The sequence below is a fragment of the Limulus polyphemus genome, unplaced genomic scaffold (genome assembly GCF_000517525.1).
Source record: "Limulus polyphemus unplaced genomic scaffold, Limulus_polyphemus-2.1.2 Scaffold5861, whole genome shotgun sequence".
In the NCBI taxonomy this organism is placed as follows: domain Eukaryota; kingdom Metazoa; phylum Arthropoda; class Merostomata; order Xiphosura; family Limulidae; genus Limulus; species Limulus polyphemus.
The window spans coordinates 21,752-28,587 of record NW_013671471.1 but is presented as its reverse complement, the minus strand read 5'-3'; positions in this window follow the sequence as shown (position 1 = coordinate 28,587).

Below are 6,836 nucleotides of genomic sequence, written 5' to 3'. Positions count from 1 at the left end.
AGATAAAACTTAATACAAAGTTTCTTGGTTCCAGAGTATCCATACAAACAACACAAAGGAATACTTGAGCTTAGCCACCTCTAACTTGGAACTGACAGACCAGAGGGAAGGCAGCTACTTAACAGCATCTACCGCCAACAATAGAGTTACCCAAAGAACATAAGAGCAAACAGTTCTTAAATAACATCCATCACAATTGACACACTAGTTTTGAAACTAAACTCGCTAAATACTGTAATTTAACAATTATAAAAGTTTGTGTTTGTTTGTAATTAAGCACAAATTTACACAATGGGCTATCTGTGCTCTGCCCACCACGGGTATCGAAACCCGGATTCTAGCGTTGTAAGCCCGCAAACATACCACTGTGCCACTGGGGGGCCAATTATAAAAGAACGTCTATTACACTCCACTATTGTTACACAAGTTTTGAAACTAGACTCGCTGAATACTGTAATATTGTAACCTAACAATAATAAAAGAACGTCTATTACAAACTCCACTATTGTTACACAAGTTTTGAAACTAGACTCGCTGAATACTGTAATATTGTAACCTAACAATAATAAAAGAACGTCTATTACAAACTCCACTATTGTTATACAAGTGTTGAAACTAAACTCGCTGAATTATTTAACCTAACAGTTATTAAAGAACGTATGTTACAGACTTCACTATTATTACATAAGTGTTGAAACTAAACTCGCTGAATTATTTAACCTATCAATTATAAAAGAACGTATATTACAGACTTCACTATTATTACATAAGTGTTGAAACTAAACTCGCTGAATTATTCAACCTAACAATTATTAAAGAACGTATATTACAGACTTCACTGTTGTTATACAAGTGATGAAACTAAACTCACTGTATTCTGAAACCTAACAATTATTAAAGAACGTACGTTACAGACATCACTATTGTTACTCAAGTGTTGACACCAGTCTTGCTGAGTTATGTAACCTAACAATTACAGTCTTGGCCAAAATGTTTGCACACTGTATTGATGTTATTGTCTACATGCATGGGGTAGTTATTAAGTAAGTGTCTGAGCAGTAACAGAAAAGGTAGAGTATGATCGGACAAATATGTACGAGTTGTTATTCTGGTCTCTATAAGTTGTTTTGAGCACTTGTTCATCAAAACATACATACACACTTGTTTTGTATAAAAGGGTGTACTTTTGGTATAATCTTTTTTGAAACAGATCAACGCTTTGTTCAGACAATTTCTCTGTACTTGGCGTAGACTCATGCCTCTTCACGTGCCAGAAGTTATAGGGCGTCAAATAATTCGACTATCTAGAAACGGTATGAAACAAATAGACATTGCCAGAACAGTAGGGTACCCCCCGTGTACTGTATAAAGAATCCTGCAACGTCATCGGACTACAGGAAACCTTGTTCCAGAAAAATCTAATGGCAAACGCCGAAAAAATTCTGCCAGAGATAACCGTGTTTTGATCAGGATAACACATCAACGTCCAAAGTAGTCTTGCAACATCTTACGACAGGAATGGCATGAACACATTCATTCCAGGGTATACATATAAGAACAATGAATAGGAGACTGGCCAAACAAGGTTATTTTGTAAGAAGGGCTATCTGTAAACCGATATTAACCAGAATTCACCACTGTCACCATGTTACTTGTGCGCAAGACAACATTCCAAGTTAGAGCTAGGATCCTGTTAACATGTCATATTTTCAAATAAGTCCTGATTCCGGCTTGTTAAAAATGATGGTAGGATTTGTGTTCGTCGTTTGCCTGGAGAACAGTTGAGGGAAGACTGTCTTTCCTACATGAAACACACAGGAGGTGGCGCAGCACGTGTTTGGGCAGCTATTCATTACGGTGGAAAAACTAATCTTCATAACCTTCAGGGAAGCGTCAGTGGCGCCTCCTACAGGCAACACATGAAGAAGATATTTCTGCCATATGCTAAAGCAAGGTTTGGCAATAATTTTGTGTTCCAGGATGACAATGCCACTGCCCACAGTGCGTATATTGTACAGAATTATCTCGACCAGGAGGACGTTACAAGATTGCCATGGCCAGAAAATTCTCCATATTCTAAACTTATTGACAGCTGTTGATCAGAACTGAGCCGGAAAATTGCTAACTACGATCCTAAACCAGCTACTTTAGTTGAGTTGCAGCGCCTTTTAGCAACAAGTTGGGATGAAATCACGGTGGATTACATCAACAACCTCATCGACAGCATGCCACATCGTCTTGCGTAGGTTATTAGAGTACGAGAAGAACCAACCAAGTACTGAATGTTTAAGATGAACTGATATAAGGTTACAGACGCTATCTATAATAATTTAATGTTATATTTTATCATTATATATGTTTCGGTAAGGTTTTGTTGTGATAGGTTAAACGCTAAATTACACATCTTTCTACAGGTGTCTGATAAAATTGTTTGTTGTTCTAATAAATTGTTCATGACGTCCATAAAAATTGTCTCATTATACAAATTACATATGTAGATGTTTAATATAACACATATTTCTCAGTTTGATACCACTAACTAGTGTATTTGTATTCCATCTTAATAATAATGATCTTATTTGTTACAAAATATCCAGATATCTTGGCCTAGATTCTATTAAAGAACGTCTATTACAGACTTCACTAGCTACACAAGTGTTAAAACTAAACTTGCTTAATTGTGTAAACTAACAATTATCACAAACTTCATTATTGTCACACAAGTGTTGAAACTGAACTCGCTGAATTCTAAAACCTAACAATTATTAAAGAATGCCTGTTACAGACTTTACTATTGTTTGACACGTGTTGGCGCTGAATTCTGTAAATTAATATTTCTTTAAAAAATCTATTATGACGTTACCATTGCTACACAAGTGTTCCAGTCCTGTAATTCAGTCGATCTTTATGCATACTTAACAATATTTCTTAAACTACATCTGATAAAAAGATCAGATTTAAAGCATGCATCACCACTGGCAATATTTACATTTATTACTACTGACGTTGTTTAAGTAATATTAACACTAAGTATTTACAAGTAACCCCTACTGACATTGATAAATATTATCACTATTTCCAAGTAACCCCTACTGACATTGTTTGATTAATATTATCACTATTTCCAAGTAACTCCTACTGACGTTCTTTAACTGATATTTTCACTGAATATTTCCATGTAACCCCTACTGACGTTCTGTAACCGATATTTTCACTGGATATTTCCATGTAACCTCTACTGACGTTGTTTAATTATCATTTTTTACAGACAATGCTTACTTTCATTACTACTGACATTTTTAAACTAATATTTATACTGTGAATATTTACATTTATTACTATTATTACTTTTATTATTTAATAAACGTTATTACTGACAGTTTGTAAATGTAATCAGTACTGACATTGTTTCACTAATATTAGTGCTTATTATAACTAACATTGTGTTTATTAACAATATTTGAACTAAGATTGTTAGTATTATTATCGACACTCTATCGTGTAAATTTTTTGGACGAACGTCTCTATGTTTTCTGTCTGACTAGTGATAACAATCTGCATAGAAACTCACCAACTTCCACGCATCAGCAGTCATAGCTAGAACTGGAAGAACCAGCAATGGGATGAAGACAATTCTCATCTTTTTGTATAGCAATTTGCAGCGTCTTCTTAGCAGCAAAACCTTAAGATCTGAATTCAGTGTTGATTTGTATCCAAACTTACCTCAATCTCGAAACCAATGCCGTCGTCTGGCTCTTCGAGATCGCTGATTGGTTTATCATGTCGAAGCGCCACCACTTGGAGAAGTAAGGCTGTGAGTTTTTCCTTATGGATGTAAAAGATATTTAAGCCAGAAACTGAGCTGTTTGTTCCTTGTACGAAGCTCGCTATATATAACGTTTTTGTAGCTAAAGGACTTATTTAATACTGGCTGAATTAGCCGTTCCCTGCACAGGTGTCCAAATTACTTGAAATATGTATTTAAAAACACAATGAAATTACTTTTAAGAACATTTATTTAAAAAATTCAATTTTCATATCATTTTAATTTTTTTAACTAAACCTTTGATTTTCAAAAAAATCACAAACTAAATTAAAGCTTCTTGATATACCACCTTGACTGTTGTTAATTCTTCTGACAATATATGCAGGTTTTGGTAAGATCCAACACTTGAACATCCTACACAGAATTGAGATTGTGAAAATCAAGGCTGCTTTAGGAACAATCCAGCAACCTTTAAACTTTGACCATGTGCCTTATTAACTGACATTGCAAAACCAAGTGTAACTGGGAGTTGGAGCTTCCTAAATTCAATGGGGTAATCACTTGGTTACAAAGGAATTCTTGAAATGAATACATCTTCACATTTGTCATGACCAGTTGTAATTGTTGCCTCAATAACATGTGGGAGTAAAGTCTTAACAACTAAACTTGTGCCATTGCATAGTTTTGGAAGATCAAGATTTTTCAAGAACATTATTGGTGAACCAACCTATAATTTCAGAATGTGACCCGGCATACCCGGTGATTCAAGATAATTCAGTTGGGTAACTTACAGCATCAACTGTAACTGGAACACAAAGAATTGAGCTGTCAATGAATTCCTGTCCGGATAACTTTTGCAATAACTGATCATTTATATCATGAACAGTATCATTTGGAAGTGAAAGAATTGCTTTTTTTTACACAACCATTAATAATTTTGACAAATATCAGGGAACATTCTTCTTCATCCTTAACTAAGTTACCACATTTGTCTGGAATAGTAATGTAGTTGTTCGTCTGATTGATTGGAAACTTTCCAACACTCACTCACGAGGAAGTTTCTAAATCAAACCGCTTGCTTTTATATCACAGAAGTTATTAAAAACAGAGAAAATAAAAATAAACCACAAATTAACATGTACATTACGCCTTCAACATAAACAACACTGTTGGCTTAACAACAATATCGTTATTGTTTTGTTGCCACGCGACATTGTATAGTGTTGAGTATTACCAAAAGGAGCGTGACACGAAGGCAGAAACTGAATTAAAAGCTAAAGATTAGTTTTTTGTGGGAAACCTGGTGGGAATTTTGCCCTTTCATATTACTTCTAGGAACCATAGGAGTCACCATGCCAAGTTTGATGGTGATTGGTCAAATACTGTGCGAGAAGAAGAAGTAGAAAAAATAAACAAACTTTCTATTCTCTGGTTCTTTTGTTTAAAAACACGATTTGAGCAAAGTACAATATTTATTTACTCAATCTTGTTTAGCTTCCGATGTCATATTTCCTCATTAACTTGTTATATCCTTAATTTTACAACCACATGACAGCTTACTTTTGATTTATCATATCCTTAATCTTACAACCATATGACATCTTACTTTCTTACTCACTTATTATACTCTTGATTTTACAACCATATGACATCTTACTTTCTTACTCACTTCTTATACCCTTAATTTTACAACCATATGACATCTTACTTTCTTACTCACTTCTTATACCCTTAATCTTACAACCATATGACATCTTACTTTCTTACTCACTTCTTATACCCTTAATTTTACAACCATATGACATCTTACTTTCTTACTCACTTCTTATACCCTTAATTTTACAACCATATGACATCTTACTTTCTAACTCACTTATTATACCCTTAATTTTACAACCATATGACATCTTACTTTCTAACTCACTTATTATACCCTTGATTTTACAACCATATGACATCTTACTCACTTCTTATACCCTTAATTTTACAACCATATGACATCTTACTTTCTAACTCACTTATTATACCCTTGATTTTACAACCATATGACATCTTACTTTCTAACTCACTTATTATACCCTTGATAAGATGTCATATGGTTGTAAAATCAAGGGTATAATAAGTGAGTTAGAAAGTAAGATGTCATATGGTTGTAAAACTCACTTCTTATACCCTTAATCTTACAACCATATGACATCTTACTTTCTTACTCACTTGTTATTTAATGTGATAAGTGTTCCACTAGACACCTCCCCTTCAGAATCATCTCAAACTGAATTCTTTAACGTGATGAAAGTGTTCCAACAGACACTTTCCTCTAGGCACTTCAAGAGTCTTGATTATAAACATTTTAAATTTTCTGATTGAAAAAACACGTTACTAGTTGTATGGAGATCTTAGTCTAGTGAAGAGAAAAGCTATTCTGTGGAATTGCACAGAGCCTGGACATGATTTGACACGTTCTCCCCAGTTCGTGTGTCACATGTTAGAACAGGATATCACATCAGACAAAAGTAATTTCTTCCCGTCGAACTCGTTGTTTTTATGGTTGATATCTGCGCGTGTGCTAGTTTGTTTGTCATATACTAAAGATAAGGCAGATAGATACAGGATAGTAGAGTTAATGGATAAAGAATTCCTCGTGCACTGTGGCGGTGTTGATTTTCTCAGGGCTGGTATATATTTATTATTGATCATTGTTTGCTTGTTTGTGCACGTGAATAAAAACAGTACATCTTGATGGTATTTTTACCGGGTAGCTGAAGGTTTATTGGATCGCAGGTTTACCGGGTAGCTGAAGGTTTATTGGATCGCAGGTTTAACGGGTAGCTGAAGGTTTATTGGGTCGCAGGTTTACCGTGTAGCTGAAGGTTTATTGAATCGTATGTTTACCGTGTAGCTGAAGGTTTATTGGATCGCAGGTTTAACGGGTAGCTGAAGGTTTATTGAATCGTAGGATTAGCGGGTAGCTGAAGGTTTATTGAATCGTAGGTTTACCGTGTAGCTGAAGGTTTATTGAATCGTAGGTTTACCGTGTAGCTGAAGGTTTATTGAATCGTAGGTTTACCGT